This window comes from Triturus cristatus, chromosome 9 (assembly GCF_964204655.1).
Source record: "Triturus cristatus chromosome 9, aTriCri1.1, whole genome shotgun sequence".
Classification (NCBI taxonomy): Eukaryota; Metazoa; Chordata; class Amphibia; order Caudata; family Salamandridae; genus Triturus; species Triturus cristatus.
The window spans coordinates 487,606,056-487,618,937 of record NC_140592.1 but is presented as its reverse complement, the minus strand read 5'-3'; positions in this window follow the sequence as shown (position 1 = coordinate 487,618,937).

Here is a 12,882-nt window from a genome sequence, read left to right as displayed (position 1 = left end):
GCCAAGTAATACATTACGATTTTGTCGTGAGGTTGAATCCACCATCTCGCTAACCTCTTCGGCGCTGGACGAGGCTTCTGTGCTGACTCTGCCCTCGTTGACCCGGTACTGCCGGTAGGACATGGGAGCTCGCGTTATATGTGGTATGGAGCGCGTAGAAATAGTCGAAAGACTACTACTAGATGAGCAACGTTGAATAAAAAACCCTTTATGGTATGTAGTAGTCTTTTGTGATTCAGTGTAGACAAAAAAGGGGCGGAAATGGTGACATTGACGCAGGTTGTTTTAAATGTATACAAAAAGGTAGTTAAACAGAAAAGGTGTTGTCGGAGAAACTATTCATGAAAAAAGCGCTCTTAACACGCCCGATAGTAACATAATGTTTAACCATTATTCTAAACAACCTTGTACAACACTGTTCTATGTACTTAGATGATGTTGACCTAATGGCTAACTTTTATGTTTTAGTATGTTTCATTATTATTATTTTTACGTCCAATTGTTGGTTTGTAATATATGTTAAATTGTCATTTTCTTTGACTGTCCTAATCCATGCTTGGTCCACACTATCTATAGAAGTGTAAGGGACGCCTCCTTTTTGAAGTATATGTACTGGAGGTCTAATACCGATAGCTCGGTGCGGATGCAATTATTACCTTTAATTATGAAAAGTTTTCCGCGATCTAAATAAACATTGACCCCTTATGAACACACATCAGGGTGACTCGAAACCGGCAGTCCGGTCTGAGTCTTTTAACTCTTTCCTTTTTACGCCCCGGTACCGTAGCCCTTACGTCGACGCCTTTCTTAAATAGACGTCCTCGCGGTGCGCGGTGATCAGAACACAAACACAACACGTTACGGATGGATGCCGGATTCTAGCGGCCAAAGGTAATTAGCTGGTACGAGAGATTACTTGCCCCTTTTTATAGTATCTGGGCACACTCGTTTTCTAACTACATTCTATCATACACCCTTTTTAGACTTGGATTGACTCCAACTGTGGCAAAAGACTCGGAACGCAAGTGGGTGGCACCACTCAATTGAGGTAATCCTCTTTTACTCTTCATACGTATATTATATACTTTACCAGAATGGCTCTGTTAATTGATAGCCGACTCTTCAATTTTACAGCCCCCACCAGTACTACTGTGTGGCACCCCACAAACGGAGGCCAGCCATATGATGTACACCACTGAATTTCCATAAAAAGGAACTCGCTTCATGCATCGCAGCGGGTAAGCCCTTCTTAGCCCTTTATAGGCCTATTAATTGGGCTTTTAATCGTAGTCCCATGCAACACCTTTACTCTACTCTTATTAATTTTAGGCAATCTACCAGGCCCAACTCTTCCAGGTTGTTCCCCAGTCCTGATGAAGATCCGCACGGCCAAGGTTCAAACTTCCACATTAGGCCACTAAGACGGATCGAAACGTCGACGCCCCATATATATGAACCTGGGATACTTTTACCTACCCACGTGCCTTATTAGAATTGGCTTCTAATGAATGTATAATTGCCTGATTTATTTATCGCATAAACTGATACACGTGACCAGGTCTATGCACTTGGATGGTGAATGACAACCAGTCCATTGCTTAACTTGTTTAAGTTTTCTTATGTCACAACCTCTGAAATAATTTCCTCTTTTCTTTTCACTCTTCTCTACTTAAGCACCCTTACTATTTGCACGTTCCCCTTGGAGCAACCTTGACAAAATTGCTAATGGAAATTTAAAAAGTTCAAAAAGAATAAAATGCTTTATTAACTTCTGATATTGGTTTGTTGCATGGTTGACCCTATGAGCAATATTGTATCGGATACTAAGAGCTACCAAAATAGATTACATGTAGCTCAGAATATGTGAATGATATCACTAAGTTAGGAACTACTGCCTACCTTGATTTATGGTCCAGGACCATTGTTTTTCGTACTAAAGAAACGCACAAAGTAAAATGCGCCAAAAGTCACATAGCTGCAAAGCTATCATATCACATACCTCAACTAGAGGTAAATTCCCAACAATAGAAACTTGAAACAAACGAACTGAAAAATAAAAATAAAACAGGAGAAATAATTGACTAATGCACCACCAATAATTTGCACAGGTGCAAAGTCACATAGCAAATGCTATCTAATCACAAACCTACAACAGAGAAAAGGGGTCCCCTTAAATAACATTTGTTAGCAAAAGCAAAGATTAAAATTTAAAACAAGAATTATGTAGCTAACATATGTGACGAGTCCACGCAGAAAAGTTGCACAGGTGGAAAGTCACATAGGCTATATAAAGCATACCTCAATCAGCAAAATTCATTTAACTAAGCTTGTCAAAAACATTACTGTAAAACAACATATAATGTAAGGAAAATGTAGGTGATGCGGAAAGTCACATAGCCCAACAGACTATCATAAATCATACCTCAAACAGTGAAGGATTCCCATACGGAATTTTGTAAATATTATAGCTGAAAATTAAATTATCATGCAAGAAAAATGTAAATTTGAAATCATCATGCATCATCACACAACCAGTGATGAATCCACGTGCAAAGATATGCACCAAAAGGTGGATAGACTCAAAAAGCAAACAATGAAAATGAAGATAGTAGATTGACTATTCAAAGTGAAAACAACAGTACAGTAAAAAAAAAATATTACAGTAAAGAGAAAAGCATAGAACATTAGAAGCAAGGCAGTTTAAAGAACTGGTACTTCTCTCCGGTGAGCGACTCCTCACCCGAAGTCCATGTAAAGTCCAGGAACCACAAAATATATTTTGGAGAGTCTAATCAGGAGGAAAGTAGATGTTAAGAAGACCAGAACCAAAGCAAAGTACATAACGGTGCTGTGAGACTTTGGCCTGATGTATGATGTCACTAGTTCTAGTGTACACCTTATATCAGTCCAAATACCCTTATGGTGATTGGTTGTAAAGTCAACCTTATAGACCAGCTATCCTAGTGGTAGCATGGACAAGAGCAGTCTTAGGCTAAACTCTGAATGGCATGTGAAGCCAGCTGTGATACCATATATAATCCCTGGAATACCAAATGAAAGGACACCACAACAGATATATATATAAAATAAAGTGTATTTATTCTAGTCAAACCCTCAGCACTCTTTATGAGATTAGAGGTAAGTACAACACAGTCTTATGTATGCATACTTTAAGTCACACAGGTAAGTAATACAGTTAGGCCCTAGGGGCCACGCAAACCATATACTAAGTAAGTGGTATAAGGACCACTGTCACGGAAATAGGATAGGCCTAGGCCTAGGGAATCGCTGGGGCTACACTATTCTACCAAAGGTTAGGAAGTGGGAGGCCCACGGGATTCAGGTGCAGAGTGGAAACACTCACGCGTAATGCGTAAAAGTCACTAGCAATAGTACAGTTTAGAAATAGATAGATTTAGGACACTTCCGAAGTAGCTAGGAAGTCGAGACTGGAAAACTAGACACTAGGATAGTCACTATCCTGATGAGCACCGGAGTACCCAAGTTACCTAGCCCACAGGCTGTGGGTGCATAGGGTTGAAGTTGCGTCGGGTTTCGTCGTCGACTCCTATGGATGCCTGAAGAAAGATGTTGACAGGCAGTCAGTGGAGAGTGTCCGGTGGATCCCAAGGCTGGGATCAAGAAGAGAGGAGACCTGCAAGCAGAAGGGACAGAGTCAAGGTCACTAGCCAGTGACCACGTGGAACCAGGAAGGAACCAGGCGATGTCGTGAAGATTGCAGGTGAAGGTGAAGCTTGTCGCTGCAGCCACGAGGACCAGGAAGCGTCGAGGACGACCAGGGCCAGGAGGCGAGCTGTCCCACGAAGGCTCTTGCTGTCGGCGGCGTCAGAGTTGGACTAGGACTCACCAAGCCTGGGCAAGCGGAACCCACGCAGAACGGAGGACTTGCTTCTGGTGCAGACCAGGAAGGTCTGGGAGGCTTCTCTTTTTCAAAGGAGCAGGAGCCAGTCTGGAGGAGCCAAACCAGCGCTGAAGATTACGGGATGCGTCGTCACAAAGGCCACTAGCCAGCGGGCAAGCAACCGGACATACGTGGCGAGCAGGAAAATGCAGAAGGGCCCCACACAGGACTCGTGGAGTGTGGGGGGCTGGTCTTCGGTGCAGATGGTGCTTGGGGTTGGGGCTTCTCAATCCCCGGTGCACAACTTCGAGGGTGCCTCAGAAGCTGCACTTGAAGATACTAGCCACTTTTCCCAGGTAGCCGGTCCCACGTCTCTCGTCGCCTCCACGGATCTCAGCTCTGCTGTGGATGTGGATCAGGGTCGGAGAAGTCTGGAAGTCAAGGCTCTGGTCGGGCTCTGCAGTCGGTTCCTCGTAGAACTTGGGCAAAGCAAAGGGTAGTCTCTTGATGGTGCCTGTTTGCACAGGGTAGCCACTCCTTGGCCACAAGGGAGATTCTTCAGTCTTCTTCTTTCGTCGAATGTCGAAGGTCCAGAGTTTCTGTTCAAGTTTGCAGGTTCAGGATAATCTAAAGTCTTGAGGCCCAACTCCCACTCTTATACTAATCTGGGGGGCTGGGATACCTGCTAGGTCACGCCTTATGGGTGGGACCTGGGAGGGGGTGGCTACACCCACTTCCCTTTGTCCAGTTTCGCGCCAGAGCTGGGGCTGGGGTGCCCCAGCACCGGTTTGAACTGGACTATGCATGGGACACCTTGTGTGCCCCAGGCATGTCTCATTCCGTTCAGCCCACCCTGCCCCAATACACTAAAGGCTGTCTGGGGAGGTGCTAGCACCTCCCCAAGCAGGAAACCTATTGTCCAGGCCTCCCTGGCTGGGATCACTCCCAGCAGCAGGAGGTCAGACTTGTGTCTGTGGCAGCAGCATCCATTTTGTGATGCTGAGGCTTTGGTTAGAGTTAAACAGCAAAGTAGGATTTTAACATGTCTCTCCCTCTAGAAGGGAGGGATAATATCCTCATCACCAGAAATGGTATGGGGGTATTATTCCAAAGTGTTAGACACCTTACACGACATGTTTTGATAAAGCCAAACCATAGTTACCATAACCGTTTAAGATTATAAGGCACTTTAAGAGTATATGGTAGGCTATATCATAGAACAGCTATAAGGACATGGTTCCGAAAGCTGCAGACAGGCTCAGCTCATGCTAGAGCACCATCTCACATGTTACCAAGCAATCTGCCTCCAGGATTGTTAAGGCCTGCCATAGGAGTGACTGATAGGTACACATGTGTCTATATATAAGGGTAGATATAGGCATACTATATCTAAGCAAGGGGTGATTACACGACCTTGCCCCAGCTGAGTGATCAGCCAGTTGTGTCTGATTGGAAGGCCAGACCAGGGGTGGCATAATACATGCTGCAGCCCCTGGGAGGCCTAGGGTACACCTATGCCCTGGGTACCTAGGGTACACTGTACAGGGTCCAATAAGGTGATCCTTACCAATTGGTTATGTACCTAGGGTACATGGAGTCCATTTTAAAGAGAGAGCAGACAGCCTGAGACCCTGAATGGCAGGATCTCAGGCCAACTAAGTCGAAAAACGAGCTAGACACTAGGCAAAAAGTTGGGGGTAACCATAGTCAGATATCCACCTTCCTACACAACCACCCCCCAAACGAAAGGAGATAAGGCTGGCCTTGACAAGGTAAGCCTCTATTGCCTAAGTGGCCATATAAGGAAGAACCAGCACTGGCATGGTTACCCCCTGTCTCATGGTCCACTAAGCAATCCCTCATCCTAAAGGTATCATAGGGTCTCCACCATAGGGAATCTCTACCTTGGGTGTGTCTTTGCAAAGTAAAAGGCTGGTGTTGAGATGGAGTACTGAAGTGAGTGTCCTCAAAGTGAGGCCTCAGCTTCCTCCAATCATCCTCCACCATGGATGCCTTTCTTTCTTTAACTGAGTTGCACTGTGCTCTCAGGGTCAGCCTCTGGCTACCTAAAGCTGGAGGCTGGGTCCCTTTTGTGGGCTTACTGGAGGGACAGGTCAGGTTTGGGGCCCTAAGGTCCCATGTTTGCCTGTGCCCAACAGAATCCCTCTGGGGGAGGTCCCTAACTACCTGTAAAGGGGATCCCTCAGGAATGTTTTTACCCATCACCTGGCTAGGGCTACTAGCCAGGCAATCCTCATTCTTTTGATGGGGGGGTTCTTGTGGACAGGGGCCCTCTTGGTGTCCACTGGCCTCCCTGACCTCTGCAGCCCTGGGCTGACTGAGGCAGGGTAGAGAGAGGCAGGCTACCTGCACCAGACTGGGTCCCACCTTGGAAGGGGCCACTGACATCAGAGGCTCTGCCAGGCCAGGCCTGGCTACCTCTGGGGCAGTTCCTTCACAAGGGGTGAGGTCAGATCCCTGAGGAGGCTGAGCTTTTCCTAATGTCTGGGGAGAGGGAGACTTTTCTTCCTCCCCACTACTCTCTGTTTGTGTGGAGTGATCCATAGTTTCAGGCTTCACTACACCTATGTCAGTCTGAGTATGGGCTGAGACCATTACAGCCTTGCCAACCTTTTCAGGGAGGCACTCAGTTTGGGTTTGAGCTGTGACTGTCACAGCTCTGCCAATCTCTACAGGGAAGTCTGTCTTTGCCTGGGCCGTGGCTACCACTGCCCTTCCAACCTTTTCAGGGAGGAAATCTACTTGGACAGGGGTTGTGGCTGGCACAACCCCACTACCCTTTTTTGAAAGGCCTACCATTTTAGAATGGGTGTCTTGTTCAACCCCAGCCCAAGCTGAGAGTTCTAAGTCATTCCCCAGTAAGCAGTCCACAGGCAAGGTTGGAGACACTGCCACCCTTTTAGGGCCAGTGACACCTCCCCAGCTGAGACAGACCTCTGCCATGGGATGACTGTTCTGTTTGCCATCAATGTTAGTTACCTGGTATGAGAAACCAGGCAAAAGCTGCTCAGAGGGAACTAGCCTATGGGCCACCATAGTGATGCTAGCTCCAGTGTCTCTGTAGGCCTCAGCTTTTCTACCATTGATGTAGGGTTCCTGTCTGTACCTACCCAAAGTGTTGGGACAGGCAGTGAAGTTGGCAAACCCCATGCCACCATCACAGACAAGAGTAGCTGCTGTAGGGGAATTGGCTAAGCCAGAGTCCCCCTGTGTTCCCCAAGAAAACCCAACCAAATTTTTGGGGGCACTCCCACCACCTGGGGGATTACTGCTGACAGTAATAGGTGGTGTGACAGGAGTAGTTGAAGGAACAGTTTTGTTTTTAGCCCTTGGGCAACTGCTGTCAGTTTTCCAATGCCCAGGAGTTTTACACTCATGGCAGTAAGGCTTTTTAACTGTGGTAGAGGAGGTGAAGGACTGGGTTATTCTAAGACCCAGCGGTGCCAGGCATCAACACCTGAAACCTTCGTGGGTTACCTGTTCTGGCGTACAAAACACAGAGACACGGGACACTTCCAGCGACGTCAGAGATCAGCGTTTATTTACTGCAGGGATACAGAAATCACAAGAAGTACACAACGTGTAGGTTCTCGGAGACTGCTTCAAATTGCAAAAGTGGATCGCTCCTTTTATACACGTTTTTGCCATTGCACAGTATGGCGAACAAAGGTTACAACTCAGTTCCCACAATAAACTTCAAAAGAGTCGTGTTCATGTTTCAGGAGGCCGGAACATAATTACCACAGCATTGCCGGTTCCCAACTGTAAAAACATATCTTCTCTGCAATAAAACACATTCCATCCTGACCGTAAACACATTAGGAGAGGGGACGAAAACAGATGCAAAGAAAGGACAAGGATGCACAACAGATTAGAAAAGAGTGTTGGGAGTAATAAAGGAAACTTGATAACGGGATCAAAGACCTCGTGTCCAATGCATGCATGCCTGAAACAATAGACTGGCACGGCAAGATGAGCCTCGAGCGGGGCCATCTGCCTTCGCCGTGTCATTTCCCTCATCGTAAAAGTCACCCTCAAGGAAACACGTGTCCCTCGTGTAAGCTTGGGAGTCCCAGGATCACGAAGCGGACAAAGTCCGTTCGCTGGATACTTGAGGGCAAGAAACAAAATGGATGCCGTATCTAAAATGGAACCCGAGGGTTCAGATGAACAAACCCAAAAATGAGACGAACCATACGTGGTTGCATAGCGAAACTGAGTACACCCACTATACTCGTCATTTGCGGTTCGTAGACACCAAACTCATCCATATTCGTCACCACTCGAAAGTGTCGTTCCATCTCACACGGAACCTCAGACGCTCCTTTTGCCCTCATGTAGGCAAGCACTAGTCAAGATCGGAATCGATTTCAATATTCATCAGATCGTTCAGCTGCTGCTGGAACATCATTCTATTCATCAACGTCTCTTTGGTAACAGATGGCTGTCTTATACACGTTGTAGCACAGAGGCCACATAAGGCAGGACCACACTGCACACAAAGACAACACGTGAACAGAAACGTTACAACAACCCCTACGATCATCAGAATCTTCCAACCCCAAGTTGACATCAGACCCCAAAACCATCCTAGAAGCGTCCAATTACCTTCGTCCACGTGTATGGACTCGGAAATCTTGTGCAACTTTGAGATGGCTTGGTAGACAGTTGGAGCATTGTCAGGAATGAAAATGCAACAACTCGAATGGATAACTTTACACACACCACCTCTATCTGCAAGAACAACATCTAGAACCATACGGTTCTGCAACGTCATAAGTCTATCCGCCTGAAGTTCAGCTGTTAAATTGCCAAGGGCACTCGCAGTAATATTAGCAGTCGACTCAACTACACGGGTCAACTGTAAATATTTCATTACCGGTACTATTTTTTATGCGGTAAAGTCTAGTAAGAATAACTCAGTAAATATAAGAGGCAGAATCCGTGGTATTAGAGGTTCTAAAGGCTTTATTCCTCTACAAAGGAAATACAATTCGAACTGCAGGCTTCAAATTCCATCACCACGAAAGTTCAGGAAGGAAGGCAATACATTATTGACAGGTAATCATTTTTATAAGAACTGCATTACAGTGAAACAGATGCAAGAGGCGTAACAGTTGATAAGATAGATAAAATATGCATACGTAACTAAAAAAGGCGGACATATAGGCGTAACTTAGAAAACGTCATTATACATGATGTCACAAGTGGGTGGATCCATAAGAGAATCCTGCAATGTCAGCAGAAATATTTGGCAGAGATGCGCGCGCAGCCGCATGACGTGTGATTGACGTGCAACTAGAGGGTGAAGGGGACTTGACATTTAGCTCTACATGTGGAGACAGAAGTCTGGGGGGTCATGTCAACCTAATCCCAAATCATATCTAATATCTTATGTTTAAAGAACTGTATTATCCAAAAGGAAAGGTCTCTCGGACGGAATATATTCTATACTGACTGTTAGTGCGTGTACAAGCGTCTAAGTGTCTACATGAGATGCGAGGGGGCAGGAATCTTCCATGGTAACAGGGGCTATGAATTACTTGCATGAGGACAGTGAGGCCTGGCCCTTAGCACGGTAGCTGGAAGAATGTTTACCTAAACTACTAGACAGGAATGCATCGGATGAGGAGCGGAGCAGATAATCTTGAAGGTGAAATACAGTTTTTTGGCAGGCAACAGGCTGGATCAGGCACCGTTAGCCGCGCAGGGAGTAGGACAAAGTTCATGGATACAGATGCAGGCTCGGACTGGAGCTTTCAGAGGCAGAAGGCAGGAAAAGGCTTGATGGCAGAATTCAGGGCCTACTCGCCAGAATCTGTAAAATGTGGAAAGTGAACCACATAAAGTCGGTGGCCTTTCATACTTAGGAATGGAATATCTGACCCATTCATGGCGGATCTGAAAGAGGACATGTTGACGGTGGACGCACATGTATTTGCGTCTTCATAACTGGAACTGGAGGGAACATACATGTACTTATAGCATGCACATGGAGCCGTTGGGGTCTACGATAGGGGACATAACTGATCACAAAATTCATATTTCCTCATTCCCTCCTTGTCCCCTACGGACCCTCAGGAGATATCGATCTTCATCAATCCATCGATCTGTTCATATAGCCTCATTTGTTCTTCTTTCTTCTTCCGGGATCTTGAACGAAAACTTGGATGCGGGATACACGATGTGGCACACAGACCACAAATCGCTGGCCCACATTGTAGACATAAGCAGCAACTGAATAGTATGAGAAAGCCAATACCTAGGAAGGATAGGATCCTCCATCCCCAGGCTGACAACACGCTCCAGAACCAACCAGGTGCCTGGACTCTGGTGTATCTGGCTTATAATCTTATGAAGGCGGGTTATGGCTTTATATACTGACGGCGAATTTTCTGGTATGAAAATGCAGCAACTTGATCCGATGACCCTACAAGCTCCGCCCCTATCGGCCAGGATGACGTCAAGGACAAGACGATTTTGAAGCACAACAATCCGCATAGCAGACTGTTCTTCTGTTAAATTGCCTAAGGCGGAAGTAGTCTCGTTCACTACTGCTTCAAGGGTTCTAGTTAATCTACGTATCAGCTTACTATTAGTGACTGCACCTATATAGGGAAAGAAACCTTTATTGAAATCTGTGTATTGCTCCCATGCCGTTTCAGTGTAATCGACAATCGGGAGATCTCTCTGCTGTCTATTGTGTACTAAATGGGTATTTCTGTGATAATCAGGAGGAGCTAGGAAAACAGGTGGCAGAAGGAATGCTATGTAACAGGTACCATCCCAATCTAGAGGTAGACGTATATATGCGGTCTGGCCACATATGAAGTAGGAATGACGGGAAGCTCTAAATGTAGACTTGCCTTGATCACTGAATTTTATTACAGTGGTGCATTTACTATGGCCCATGTGTATGGAACCATTCTTTCTTACACATAATTCCCCTTTAACTGGGAATACTGACATAGCGGGCAAGATTGGTGTGGCTTCGGATTCAACATTCAGGATCATGAGGTTAAGTGTAAAATTACCCAATCCATATACTTCATTTTCTAGATCAGTTCCTGTTCTTTTGGGAAGTCCCTCCTTGTTAGGGTAGCAGACTTTAAGCAAAACTAGGTTCAGGTTTCCCCATACCCAGTTGTCTTGATAAACTACTGAATTTGAATCTAAGGAATTAATCAAACTAAACCATGCTCCACAGGAGCCATTGTGTGTGAACGGATATGGAAAGAGGGGCAAAACTCCCTTATAGTTCTGATAGGGAGGGAGTCGGCCACATATCCAACAATTTGTAGCATTGCTGGTCTGATGGGAATGATGTAACATACTAATAAATGTGTTGTTGCGCAGCGCAAATCTATAAGACAACTCATGCGGAGGTAATTCGCTAAAAGAATGTTCAGCAGTAACATTGTAAGCACGCTTAGAAATAGGGTAATACATGTGAAGCAGTACACTAGTTATGATGATCAGAAAACTTAGAAAAAACAAAATTAATAATGTTACTGTGCAATGACTACGAAGTGATTTACAATACGCATGCTTTTTAAGCTGTGTCTGTTGATTTCTTTCTCTATTCCGGTCTAGAGGATACATGTCAGAGACAAATTCAACCGATTCACCTTGGAGAGGACTTAAACAATCAAATTGTCTGACTTGCTAGACCTTAATTTCAGTTTATAAAGTTCCGTTTTTGTTGGTTCAACCAAGGGGAGCTTTGAGTCTGTCTGTGAGGGAATGCAGGGCTGAGTGTTCACACTGGACGGTAGTCCATAAAATTTCTTGATATGACTCGAGTGCAACCACCCTTTACGTCCCTCGATCTTCACGGCTGTCCTTGTTGTTAGTAGAACGAGTTTAGGCGATTTCCACCTAGGCTCCAGTTGGGTCTTCCGGTCGAAATTCCGTACCAGAACCAGGTCACCTGGAACCACGTCATGGGGCTTCACCTCAGTGTTATCGGGAAAAGCTGCAGCTTCCTGTGAACGACAAGATTGTAGTGCAGACATCAAGGAAGCCAGGTAATCTGTCAGCATATTACAGTCAACATCAGTGATTTTGCGAGGTATAGGCGTCCCCCACATATTTGGTGGTCTACCGAAGATCACCTCGTACGGGGATAGCCCTGTTCGAGAATGTGCTACCATTCTCATGTAAAAGAGCGCAACTGGTAAGGCTACTATCCAATCGACACCTTTTTCTCTACATATTTTGTACAATCTAATTTTCAGGGTTTGATTATGACGTTCCACGAGACCTGCTGCCTCAGGATGTCGGACACAGTGAAATTTCCATTGGTAGCCTAACAAAAGTGAAACGTGTTTCATTAGTTCGGATGAGAATGGCTGGCCGTTATCTGAGTAGACAACACGTGGCAAACCATATCGTGGGAAGAATTCTCGAACTAACTGTTTGGCAGTAGTCGGGGCAGTGTAATCTGAAACCGGGTAGGCTTCTGTCCAACGGGAAAGAGCACAGACAACTACGAGAACATATTTGAATCCTCGACATCGTTCCATCTGGATATAATCCATCTGGAGGACTTCAAAAGCATGATCGGGAGGTTGAAATCCACCCTGTTCTACGGGGATGCTTTTACCTGGATTAAACTGACAACATATCATACAGGTACGTACTTTCTGTTTGGCTGCTGCTCGTAAGTGTTTGTTGAACCAAATGTGTTGAATGCTATCTAGCATAGCTTTTTCTCCTAGGTGCGCTGGACTATGTATTGTGTTAATGATGACTTGAACCATGGAGTCGGGAAGAAACCATATAGATTTTTCCTTCGTCATCCATCCTTGATCCGTTTTGATCCCTCCTAATTCAGTCCATTTCTTTATTTCTTCTGGTGTAGCATGTGTCTGTATGTCAATTACATCAAGGGCGGGATCCTTAACTGTCATGCAATGTGTTGGTGTCGGAACTATTGTCTTTGTCGCGTCAGTTGTATGAGTCTGGTTCTGAGCAGTCTGTTTAGCTGTTCTGTCAGC